The sequence below is a fragment of the Camellia sinensis genome, chromosome 9 (assembly GCF_055761805.1).
Source record: "Camellia sinensis isolate YWXY chromosome 9, ASM5576180v1, whole genome shotgun sequence".
Classification (NCBI taxonomy): Eukaryota; Viridiplantae; Streptophyta; class Magnoliopsida; order Ericales; family Theaceae; genus Camellia; species Camellia sinensis.
In genome coordinates, this window is record NC_138969.1 from 60096057 (window position 1) to 60110362 (window position 14306).

Below are 14306 nucleotides of genomic sequence, written 5' to 3' on the forward strand. Positions count from 1 at the left end.
TACCATTTGCTGCGACGAAAGCGAAGAAGAAGAAGAAGATTAGGGAGATGTGGTTCCTCAACGTCGACTTCGGCAACTGCAACGGCGACGACCCAGTGTCTCTCCTCGTGCGTTTCTCTCTCTGTTCTTCGCAGTGAGATATTGAGTTAGCACGTGGACATTCTAGGGCTCATTTCTAAAATTCAAGTAAAACAACATAAAAGAGGCGTATGTTGTGCTTCATTCAAATATTGTTACAATTAATTAATTTGACAGAGGAAGGTGATAAAGAATTAATCAGATTTGGCCTATAACAATTTATCTTGAATTGCTGCCTTTCAATTTTTGTAGTTGTACAGAATCAATCTCTTTACTATTCACTTTACATATTATTTTTTGTATTAAAATTTGTAAACTTATAAAAGTAATTTTTAGATTTATAATTTTAAATTTACAAATTCTTTCACATTTGACAATAAAATTTAGCTCTATATAATTGCTAGTGGAAAAAATTAAATAATTACTTGGATCACACAACTAGTAAGTTTGGTCAAATTTAGATATTATTTTAATCAAATGAAAACTAATATAAATGACTAATTTGATTTTTTATAAATATGTTCTACTCGATATTTTTTAAAAAATAAACGGTTCAGGTCATCAAAATATGACCCAAAACGGGCCCCAATGAGACGTACAACAATCACAGATGTGCTCATTACATAGTAATGACTCATTCTCCATATAAATATACTAGCGTATGTCCGTGCCTAAAGGTACGGTGTAAATAATATTAAGATTAAAATACAGTTATAAAAATAACAAATCCAATTGTATAATTGCATTGTGTCATGATCTAGAACCAAGAGATGAAAGATAGAGAGAGAGTGAGACAGAAAAAGACAGAGAAACAAGAGATGAACAAGAGATAAACAAAAAGAGAGAGAAAGAAAGCGAAAAGAGATTAACGAGAGAGAGGCATAGAAAAAAGAGAGAGAGAGAGAGAGAATAAAGAAAAACGAGAGAGACAGAGAGATAGAGAGAGAGAGAGACAAAAGATGCTCGAGAGATAGACAAAAAGAGAGAGAGAGAGAGAGAGAGAGAGAGAATAGCAAAAAGAGATAAACGAGAGAGAGACAGAGAAAGAAGAAAGATGAGTGAGAGATACAAGGAGAAAGAGAGACAGACAGACAGAGAAGAGTGATGAGTGAGAGACAGAAAGAGAAGAGAGATAGAGACAGAGACATAAAGAAAGAGAGACAGACAGAGAAGAGTGATGCATGAGAGAGAGAAAGAGAAGAGAGACAGAGACACAGAGAGAAAGAGAGAGAGACAGACAGACAGAGAAGAGTGATGAGTGAGAGAGAGAAAGAAAAGAGAGACAGAGATAGAGACAGAGAGACAGGAAGATGAAAAGAGAAATGTTATATCAAAAGAGTAAGACGACGTCGTTTTTTTTAATTTTTTTTTTATGATAGAAAAATACCATTGCATTTATTTAAACCATTTTGTAACTATATATATGAAGTCTCAAAAAGTCACATTTTTTTGCAACGACAAGTTGTGCAGTCTCAAAAAGGCATATTTTTCGCGACGGCAAGTTGTACCGTCTCAAAAAGTCACATTTTTTTTTTTTGCGAGACGGCAAGTCGTGCCGTCTCAAAAAGTCATATTTTTTACGACGGCAAATTGTGTCGTCTCAAAAGTTCACATTTTTTGCGACGGCAAGTTGTGCCATCTCAAAAAGTCATATTTTTTGCGACGGCAAATTGTGCCGTCTCAAAAGGTCACATTTTTGCCGTCGCAAAAAGTTCCGTCTCATAAGCCCACTTTTCTTGTAGTGTTACTTAAAAAGTGTAATTAAAAAGTAGTAGTATATATATAATCACACTTTAATTAAAAAAACGTGATTAAAAAATATATAAATAATTACACTTTAATTAGAATGTGTGATTAAAAAATATATATATATAATCACACTTACTTAAAAAGTGTGATTAAAAAGTAGTAGTGTATATACAATCACACTTTAATTAAAAATGTGTGATTAAAAAATATATAAATAATCACACTTATTTAAAAAGTGTGATTAAAAAGTAATAATGTATATATAATCACACTTTAATTAAAATGTGTGATTAAAAAATATATAAATAATCACACTTTAATTAGAATGTGTGATTAAAAATATATACATATAATCACACTTACTTAAAAAGTGTGATTAAAAAGTAGTAGTGTATATACAATCACACTTTAATTAAAAAGGTGTGATTAAAAAATATATAAATAATCACACTTTAATTAGGATGTGTGATTAAAATATATATATATAATCACACTTGTTTAAAAAGTGTGATTAAAAAGTAATTGTGTATATATAATCACACTTTAATTAAAAGGTGTGATTAAAAAATATATAAACAATCACACTTTAATTAGAATGTGATTAAAAAATATATATATAATCACATTTTGTTTAAAAAGTGTGATTAAAAAGTAGTAGTGTATATATAATCACACTTTTAATTAGAAGGTGTGATTAAAAAATATATATATAATCACACTTAATTGAAAAGTGACATAAAAAATAAATATTATCACACTTAATCAAATTAAGTGTGATTAAAATATCAATATAATTTTTTTTATCACACTTCCAATAAAAGTGAGATCTTTTTTTTTGTCAAAGTGTGATCTTTAACTATTTTTGTAGTAGTGATTATTTTCAATGGTCAGTGCTATATGTTAAACAATTATCAATTAGTGCTTCTGCACATCTACACCTATTTTTTCTTCTTCACACACACAGCCGAAGATTTCAAGGTAACCCACCAAATATATTTTATACAGAAACAAAAGCCATAAACAGTAGAAGAAAGTAGAAGAGATTTGAAATAAATCAGGTAAGAATCTCTCAATCAACACATTAAACAATCTTATATTACCATTACCATTACCATTCAAAGAAAATCCTAATTTTTTTGAATTAAAACCCTAATATTTTAAGTTTGAAGGATGAACCTATGGTTTTTTTTTTTTGAATCTGTTAGAGTATGGCGGGTAGGGCGTCGGCGGAGGCAGCACGTTGGGGGTGGGAAAGGGCAGGGCAGGGTGGGGCGGCGATGTCCTCCCCCTTCTCTCTCATTCTCTCTCTCAAACTCTCCCTAGGAACGAATTGAAAAGAAACCCAAATTCAAAGAAATTTGAATTTTTTTTTCAATTTACTCACCAAAACGACGTTGTTTTGGTGAGTTTGAATCTTAGCCCTTAGAGGCTGAGTGAGACACATGTCGGCCATCCTCTCTTCACTATAGGAGATCACTATAGGAAATCACTCTAGATGATCTTAACGCTTGCAAACCTACTGGTTAGTGCCAGAAAACTACAGTTAACTAACAAATAAATGAAAAATATGCTCCAATGATTTTATTAAAGTGCTTGTTAGTTAACAAGTTTGCTAACCCATTTGCTAACTACAGCGAGCTTGGTAAAAAGGAAGAGAGGAGCGAGGAAGAGAGAGTAGAAGAGGGAGAGTTGTTAGAGTTTTGTTGTGTAGCAGAACAAAGAAAATGAGTAAAAAAAGAAAGGGTAAATTACAAATACACACTCTGAGATTTGTTTAAAATATAAATTGCTCCCTATAATTTGGAAAATTATAAATACTCCCTTATTAGAATTTTTTATTTAACAAAATTAACCAAAAAAAATGAAATTCATAATTGCTGTCCTATAAAATAATAAAATTACCTAATTATTAATTGAAACATATTTATAATATTATTAAAAAAAATTAATTGACTCGATGATTTATTAATAAAATGGGATTTTTTTATGAAATTATAAACCTCAGGGGGTAAAATGTAATTTTTTAGAACCACGGGAGGCAATTCGTATTTTAATCAAAGCTCAGAAGGTGTATTTATGATTTATCCAAAAAGAAAAAGTAAAGAAGAGAGAAAGATATAAGAGGAAGCGAACTGGTTGCATATATATATATATATATATTATTCACTTAGCACGTATTTTAACTACATTATTAAAGCACACACCCACTCTCTAAACTAATAAACACTTAACACAAATGGGTCTTACTTTTTATACTTTTTGTCATATAACACACTTTAACAATCAATTTTAACACCACCATTAGAGATGCTCTAATGAGGCAAAGCACAAGAAAGACTCTTGATCTCAATCATCGTTAGCTGATCAACCCTTGGAATGATCTAGTTCAATTTCAGCATTAAAAAAAATCTTCAACATCAATCACAATCAAAGAAATCAAGTAAAACTACATATGCGTAATCCATACCAATATTTTGGTAAACTCGCTTATCCGTTGATTTCATCAATGGAAATTCATGACTCGATCTTCATCTTCATCTCTGTTGATGCCACTACTTCTCATCTCAGTAGCCTTTGTTGGGTTGGGTTGGGTTGAGTATTCTTGCATTTTATTTATACTCATTCACTAGTGTTGTTGTGCTTGCTTTTTTCACAATAAAGATGTCCCTTTTAATTTTTTTTAATAAGTACACATAAGTGCTAGAAAAACTGATTAATGTATTTAGATTGTGTTAATAATAATATATATTTTAAAACAATGATTTTAAAAATAGTTTCAAATTTTGTAAAATTCTTGAAAAATGTTTTGGAAGCAATAAAAAGTGCGTCATGATTTTCTTTTTCTCTAAGTTATTTGCAAAACGGGTTCTATTGTCTAATTAGGATGGATATGGAATGTTTCAAATCAGGTTAGAGCGACGATGGAATATGCATGGTTAACATGCATTAGGTTTGGAACGATTATTGGATGTGGTCACTCGGCCAAAAATAGTGATTTTTTAAAAAAATTAATTTAGATTATTTATTTTTACATTTTTTACGTTGACAATGATGATGGAGCGAAATTAGCCATACAATTCAACGGCATTTATGAAAACGCTAAATATAAGGGACTGCAAACGTTTGCCAAACATCAGAAACATAAGTCGACATTTATTGACACAAATATATGTAAGTGTTTTATAACAATTTTTAAAAATTGTGACACAAAAATACTATAGATTTGTATGGACACATCTGCTATACAATTATATATATATATATATATATATGATACTCATAAGACTCATAAGTATAGACATGTCTGCTATGGATTTTTTCTGCCTTGCTACTGTCCAATTTATGTTTTTTTGTAAGTACTCATAAGTTCCATGAAAGACTCATTATTATTAGCATTGTGACAAAATAATAATAAGTTAAGATTGTGATAAAAAAAATGTTTTAAAATATGATTTAAAAATGATTATGTTTTTCTCAAGTTCAAATTTAATTTGGCTATCATGTTTGGGTTTGTGAGACTCATTGCATATCCCATTTCAATGATTTGAACCATTCATGATATAAGGCTCTTTATATCTATTATCTATGAAAAAAATCAAGTTAATTGATAATTGTAACATTTTCATTTTATTGTGTTTATCAATGAATGATCTATTTTGAAAAATACAATTATCGTACATTTTTTTTTAGAGACAAATGCAAAATGAAAAAAACTAAGATTTTCAAATCGACATAATTTTTTAAATATATGATATACATAGAGAATCTTATAAAATGAACAGTTTAGAACATTAAAAAGGATCCGTGGTGGGGGCCTATCAACCTAAACATTATGGTCAAGTTGATATTTAAACTTAGGAATCCATTTAAAAAAAATTGTTTTAAGTTTACAAAACAGATTCTAATTGGGAATGGAGCTAGTATGTCTCAAACAAAACTAAGGCGAGGATGAAATAGGCAAGCTTAACATGCATGACGTTTTTGGACGATGAGATTTGGTCACCTAATTAACCAAAAGCGTGATTTTTTTAAAAATTCAATTTAGATTATAAATTTATTTGTTTTAAATTTTTTTTTATGCTGGCAATGGTAGCAGATCGAAGTTAATTGTTCCAATTAGACTACATTTATGAAAATCCCAATTATAAGTGGCTGCATACGTTTGTTAAACATCATAAAAATAAGATGACATTTGTAGACACAGTTACGTACATGCATCTAATAATATAATTTTCAAAATCGGGCTACAAAAAACAAAACTATGCATTTTATTTTTTTTTCTTCTGTATACTTTGAATTTTCCTTTGTATAACTTCTATTTTAATTTTTTCATTAATAACCCTAGCACAATTAGAAGAAAATTTGGGTTACTTTAAATACACCTCTAATTTTCTTTACACTCACCTTCTATATATATATATATATATATATTTTTAATCAGCAGAAAAAGAGACTATATTGATGAAAAATATAGTACAAAGTACATTATAACCACATCAATAGAGTAAGGCAAGTGTGTTCCTTTTATATAATATACAAGTGTTCTTTATAAGGTTTAAGATCCAACGTGTATATCGTGGGTCTAAAGAAACAGAAATAATTAATGTATTTAAAAGCGTTAGCGAAAAAATTTGTGGTTACCAATGAGGGTTGGTTCAGTTGCTAAGGATCGAATTCTTCTTTTTTTTTTTTTATTTGGTTATGTATGGTATCCTGAGTTGGTTTACGCACACCGGACTCTTCGCTTTCAAGACTTTGGTTCAATTCTTGCTACAGCTGCCCTCTCACCTAAACTTTTTTCTTACCCAAGAAGAAGAAGAAGAAGAAGAAGAAGAAGAAGAAGAAGAAGAAGAAGAAGAAGAAGAAGAAGAAGAAGAAGAAGAAGAAGAAGAAGAAGAAGAAGAAGAAGAAGAAGAAATTTGTGGCTTAATTTAAACAAATTTAAGGAAAAATGTTATTTGTGAGCTTTGTCTCAACACACATCTTTTCTTTTTCTTTTTTTTTTCCTTGTGGAAGGTACCAAATCGACCATAGAGGTGCTGTTTTGAATCACAGCAAAATTTTCACTTTTAAGAATTGATATGTCGTACTGTTTGTGGGAATTAAGATGGTAGAAGAGTTATGGCATTACTCATAGTATCAGGTGGATCAACGAGATCCAAATTGAATGGAAAAAAAAGTTCAATCACATGCATGAATAAATACTAGGAAAGTTTTTTACGCATATAATTTGTATGCGTAACATTCATACAAAATGAAATGATAAGAACATTTTTATAATTTTAAGTCACAATATTGTATGCTTTGATTTGGAAAAATAAAAAACAAATCACAAAAGATCACAAATATTTTCTATGAAAATTTTATTTGTTTACTATTATTCTAAAAATTAATGGGGATGGAGGCGAATTGGAATGCCTTTTTCTGGCATTGGCACCATATCACCTAAAACATTTTCCTTGGAAAAAAGTACCTCCCCTTTATACTTTTTCACCACATTGTGGATGAAAGTTAGCACTACTAAACGAGCATACTCTTTTTCAGAGCAAAGTCTAAGCCCACCTCCAAATGGCATGTATATGGTGCCGGTGCTTCTACGCCTTCGTACCTTAATGGATCAAATTTTTCTGGATCCCGAAAGTACACAGAATTTTTGTTTGTTGTATTAATTGTCCAATATACCTACAAACCACACACACAAATTAGTCTCAATAATTAAAGAAAAAAAAATTTCAGCAACTAAAATTTATATATTTTGTTTTGTTCTAATCACTTAAGATCGATGAACCATGGTAACAATGCCACGTTAACAGAAATGATGTAATAGTAATACAAAGGATTAGGTCGGGCCAATTTGTGTATACCATATATTATGTTTTGTTAATATTTTAATTTTAAAACTTCTTTAGTACCATATACATTAATAGTTCCTTCATTGTGCTTATTCCTAAGATGGATAATCCTTCAGGATTGAGAGACTATAGGCCAATTAACTTGGTTAGCTCCATCGACAAGATATTGCCCAAGGTGTTGTCCAAAAGAATGAAGCAGGTTCTCCCAGCAGTGATCAGTGAGGTGCAGTCAGCTTTTGTCAGTGGTAGGCATATTTTAGATGGTGTGATGATTGCCAATGAAGTTGTAGATGGGTGGCACAGAGCTAGGAAGAAAGGCATCATCTTGAAGTTGGATTTTAAGAAAGCCTATGATTAATTAAGCTGGGAATTTTTGCTATCAATATTGGGTAGTTTTGGCTTTGGTGCTAGGTGGATTAGGTGGATGAAGACTTGTATTACAACAACTATGGTGTCTATATTAGTTAATTGTTCACCCACGAAGGAGTTTCAACCACAAAATGGGTTAAGGCAAGGTGACCCTCTATCTCCATTTTTTGTTCATTATAGTAGCTGAAGGTCTTAACCTTTTGTTGGGAAGGGCTATTGAGAAGGGCCTGTTTAAGGGTGCATTAGTTGGCTTTGATCAGTTGGGCATTTCTCATCTTCAATTCGCAGATGATACTATCATTTTTTGTGAAGGCGGCATGGAGGAAGTCTTGAATATTAAAAGCGTTTTGAGGTGCTTTGAGGTGATCTCTAGTCTAAGAATAAACTTCCACAAAAGTATGGTTTGTGGAGTGGGTTATCATGAAGACCAGACTAAGGAATTTGCTAAGGTGTTGAATTGTCTGCCTAAGAATCTGCCTATTAATTTTTTAGGCCTCCCTATTAATATTTTAGGCTTGCCTCTAGGGGCCAATCCTAGTAGAAAGAGTACTTGGTCTCCACTAGTGGCAATGTTTCAGAAGAAGCTCTCTTCTTGGAAGAGAAGATTGTTGTCTTATGCTGGCAGATTGGCTTTGATCAAATCAGCCTTGTCCAATTTGCCTATCTACTTCCTTTCAATCTTTAAAATGCCATAGGGGGTCGTAAAGTCTGTTTCTAAGATTCAAGCCAATTTTCTGTGGGGAAATTCTGCTACTAGCAGAAAAGTGCACATAGTCAAGTGGATGGAGGTCATAAAAAGTAAGAATCAACGAGGTTTGGGAGTTAGAAACATAGGTGTGGTAAATGAATGCTTGTTTCTAGAGTGGTGGTGGAGGTATGGCAGTGATGATAAAGCTCTGTGGAAATCACTGATCTGCTCTAGGTATGGCAAAATTGGTGGGGGATGGACACCTTCATTGAATTAGTCAGTAGGGGCCTCAGTGGTTTGGAAGGATATCTCACAGCTTTCTGTGGTTAATCAGCAAATGGGTGAATTTTTTGGTGAACAGGTTAAAATTATAGTTGGCAATAGGAGGAAAATAAAGTTCTGGTATGATCCTCAGTTAGGTAGTAGAGGCTTGAAGGCTGAATTTCCTAGATTGCTCAGTTTATCCATAGAGAAGGAGGATTCTTTGCAGCAACTCAGTGCAAAGTTTTGTGGCTCAAGAGGGTGGCAGCTTCATTTCCAAAGGAATCTCTTAGCTTCGGAAGAAGAGGATTTGCATAAGCTGTTAGGCATGCTGTTCTTATCTCCTAGTCTCAGAGATGGTGTTGAGGACTCCTGCTCTTGGTTAGCAGAGAAGTCAGGGCAGTTTTCAGTTGCCTCTGTGTGGAGGTGGAGGGCTGTAGCTAGTGGGAATGGTTTGGTAGTCCCAGCAGGGGTGTGGGTGAGATTGGCCCCTCCAAAGATGCAGTTTTTCTGTTGGTTGGCTTGGCGTGGCAGAGTTAAAATCTCATCCTACCTTCAAAGAATTGGGGCTCTTCATTTGGGTGCTAGTAATTTGTGTATTTTCTGCCAAGCTGAGATGGAAACTGTTGAACATGTGCTTCTGCTGTGTCCTCTAGTGTGGAAGTGCTGGTCTCATATGGTAGAGTGGTGGGACCAGGTTTGGGCTATTCCAGGTTCTCTAGAAGGCCTGTTGCAGTGGTAGAATGGTGGCAGGTTCAAAGTCAAGTCTCGGGCACTCAAAGTATGACAGATTATTCCCTCTGTAGTCTTATGGTCAGTATGGAAGTTGAGAAACCAATGCTTATTCAAGGATGCACTTCCTGATCTCCAAGAACTCTATGAACAAGTTAAGTTGTAGGTAGCTTTGTGGTCCAAATGGCACTTGATGGTGGATTATTCAGTCCATGATATAGTGTCCAATCTCTACCAGATCATATGGCAGAAAGGTTTCAGTACTTAAGAGGTTTGTTGTTATGCAGTGGGCTTACTAATATCTTGTTGGCAGTAGGCATGTGCTCTAGGTTCAAGTGGGATGTAGGTCTTTTGTACAATTTAAATTAAACCAAGTTTGAATAATGGGCTTGGTTGGATGGACTTGAGTTGTTGGTAGTTCCTCTGGTATGTCATTGTAGGTATTTCAGTTCAGTGTGGTTCTGAGTTTGTGTGTCAATGTGGTTCTGAGCTTGTTCTGTTCAGTTTTTTGCTGTTTCCAAATTGAGTGTTGTGTGATTCTAGTTTATATCTAGAGTGTGGCAGAGCTAAGTTGGTCTGGTTTTGGCCTTCTGTATTTTGTTGTATGCTGCTGAAGTATGCTGCTGTTTGGCCTTCTGTATGTCTGTTTGAGGCTAGTCTGGTTATGTCTGCTTCTGGCTTATTGTATAAGGTTGCTGGTTTGGGCTGATTCTGCTAGTCTGGTGCTCTGTTTTGCTGTATGAGGCTGGTGGTTTGGCTTGATAATGCTAGTCTGCTAATTTTAGGAAGAGAGTGGTAATGCTAATGTTGCTGGAAGATGGCTTGTTGTATGAAGCAAGTCTGCTTCTGGTGGCATGTTGGCTCAGATTTTGGGATATATTTGCTCAGTTGTTCTTTTCTTTTTTCCTTCGTTTCTTTGTCATTGTTTTGCCCTGGTTGTTGGTTTCTCACCAACTAGGAGGTTGGAGCTTCTTCTAGCTCCAAGCTCCAAGCTCCTCTTTATTAATGTAATTCGGTTGTTTTTCATCAATAAAGTTTTCTTTGCCGATCAAAAAAAAAAGTAAGAAAAGTAAATGAAATTATTATGTATTTTTCTTAAAATAGGAAATGGGGGAAAAAATGGGACACTTATATATAATTTTAGAGGGTGAAAATTGAAAAAAAATATATATATATATATATTATAATATCATTGGCTAAAGAGTAACTGTTGAAAAGTCGAACACATCCTAAGCCTATACGCTAGGTGTCGTTTGGTAACACTTACGTTTTCAGTTTTCTATTTATATTTACAAAAATTTTAAAAACTCAAATAAAAACTTGTTTGGTAAATTTTGGATTTATAAATCAGTAGTCTCAGTTTATAAATTTGGCCAAAAAATGTAAACTCAAAAAATGTGTTTCCGTTTTGAGTTTTCAGTATTTTTTTTTTTACCACCCAACACTAGCCACCACCCGCCACCATTTTCCACCACCGTCATCCGCAACCGCCACCTACCCGCCACCACCACTCACCACCCACCAGCCACCATCATCCACCGCCCGCCACCACCAGCCACTCACCACCACCACCATCCACCACCCACCACCCACCTAGCACCACCACCACCTACTCGCTACCACCCACCACCCGCCACCGTCACCCATCCACCACCCACCACCACCCGCTACCTACCCGCCACCACCCACCATTCGCCACACACTTGTCACTACCACCCACCACCCGCCACCACCACCGCCACCACCATCCACTCGCTACCACCCACCACCCACCCACCCACCCACCATCACCACCCACCACCTACCCGTCACTACCACCCACTCGCCACCACCCACCACCACCCGCCATCCACCACCCACTTGCCACCACCACCCACTTGCTACCACTCACCACCCGCCACCGTCACCAACCCACCCACCCGCCACCACCCACCACCACCCGCTACCCACCACCCACAGTCACCACTTTTCACCACCGTCTTCCGCCGCCACTTGCCACCACTTGCCATTTCTCACTCTTTTTTATATTTTTAAATTTTTTTAAATATTTTGTCAATTACCAAACGCGCTTGTAGTTTATGTTTTTCTAAAAATAAATAAAAAATAAACAAAAACCAATTTATAAAATTTTTTAAAATATAAATTGAAAACGTAAATGTTACCAAACAAAACAACCAAGCAATTATTCATTGCCCCAAAGACATGTAGCAATATCACAAATCAATTCAAGTCATTCATTTGTGCAAGTACACATAGAACCCACATAAATGAATGACTTGAATTAATGTATGACTATGCCACATAGAGTATGGAATAATTTTTTCTAACAATCAGCAAGGTATAATTTTCCTAGTCAGCAAGAAAAAAATTGAGATCCAAGATTTCAATCATTGGAAACCTATCTTTTCAAAAAGATTAAAAGATAGGGTCTCAAATCTCATTTTATTTGAAATAACCGATTACAAGTAGTTAGGATAACAGATGATGTGATAATTCTAGATGATTCAATAATAAACTAGTTTGAAATGTCATTTGATATATGTTTTACACACCTTCTACCCCTTCGGAATGGTATACCAGCATAGGTGAAATCTGTTCAAACCTCTCTAAATGTTCCTTGTTAGGGAGGAACAAGTCTCATAACTTCACACATTACATTCCATGAGTATTTCATGTTCAACATGTCATTCCAATAATCTAATAATTCTCTTCTCTTTTTATCCTTTGAGATCTTCAATTGCTTTGTATTTCAAACATGTAAGATCACATATGTTAAGTCCCTAGTTGCCAAATCCGTGAACAAACTTGATTTAATTGAGTTGTAATTTTTTCCTTTGTTTTGGTCTTCCCACTTGAGTGGGAACAGTTGCGCTTGAGCGGAGTTTGCACTGTCTCAGTAGTTGGGCTTGTCTGCACAAATACTGAGAAGTGTGTTTTCGCGCTCGAGCGTGAGACCTGTTTAGTCACACGCGTTTTAGAGACTCCGCTCGAGCGGAGGACATGGCCCCTGTTTTCTATATATATGTGTTTAAGTCTTTTTTTTAGGGTTAACACTCCTAGATCCGTTTTGGGAGCTCTAGGGTTTTGTTTTGGGGTTAGTTTGATAGTTTTCCTTTGATGCTTGCTTGAGTATTATACTCACATTGTTAGGTAATATACATCAAAGGGTTGGTTGTGTGATATTCATCATGAGTATTTTGCTTTAGTGGAATCCGAAGATTCAAGCATGGAGTGTCGAAGGAGTTTGATGTTGTGCTCAGTCTTTGATTCGACAATCGATATTGTGGATTCAACATCAACCTAATCAATTCTAAGATGAAGGTTGTGGTGAAAGATATACAAAAGATTTGAAGACAAATTGAAAGCGCTTGGTTAATTTGTTTGGTATCTTTGTAATCTTTCTTTCTTCAGAAGTGGATTGATTTGTGGCGTTTCGTCTGTGGCTTTTTTTGTCACAATTGGGGGTGCTCTAATTGTGATTTTTTCCACGTAAAATTGTTTGTGTTGATTTATTATTTCAAAAACAACAATCTAAATCACATTTGCACGTGTTTGATGATTTAGATTGTTAGTTTTAGTTTTTGGGAATTGGTACAATCAATTATTGATCTAATCTTGATCTAATCAATTTAGCCACTAGATCAATGCCATGAAGCTCCTCCTCCATTTCTTTCAATGAATGAGTAATTTTTCCAAAAACCTCCACATTCCATTTTTTCAACACTGAATGTAGAGCCTTCAATTTGTTCATTATGACAAACCCTGCCCAACCAGTAATAGCAAAATCTTCCCAACATTTCTTCACAACCTCCCCAAATTTCGAATGTAGAGTCCAAGTATTTATGAAACGAAATGGCCTCCCTTCCATCCTCTACCAGTAACAGGGGGCAATGATCTGATACACTTCTATCCAAACCCCATAACTTTAGATGCATCCTTTTTATCCACTCTATTAACATAAGTACTATGTCGATTCGACTCCAACGTTCTTCATCATCAGAATTACACCAAGTGAACTGCCTACCCATCATGGGTAAATCAATGACCTCCATATTTTCAATAAACATATTAAACTATTTCATCCCTCTGTCTCTTTGAGAACACCCCATTCTTTCCCCAAGATTTCTGATTTCATTAATGTCACCAGCTAGACACTAAGGATTACAAAAACTAGATTTCAATCCGTACAACACAAACCAGAATCTTGATCTTGACCCAGACTTTTCTTTACTTGAGCCTTTCTCGTGAGTACTCGGCCTGACTTTTGACCCAGGTTTGCTTCTAAGAACAGCACCTTTGCTCCAGCATCCCATACCCACTGTACCTCATTTCCTATCCTTTCTCCCACCACTGGTTTTCCCATGTTTATCCACCGAGATTCTATTGCCACCCCTCCTTATTAGCTTTTACCTCCGTTTTATCTCCAATTTTTTCCCAGCTGTGATACCAAGAGCATATGTGGACTCAACAAATGATGATGATGACCCACTATCCTGGACCTGGGACACCTCAATTGTGAAGCCCCTGAAATATGTATTCACTTTAAAAACCCTAATGTTTGAATTATTTTCTTAAAG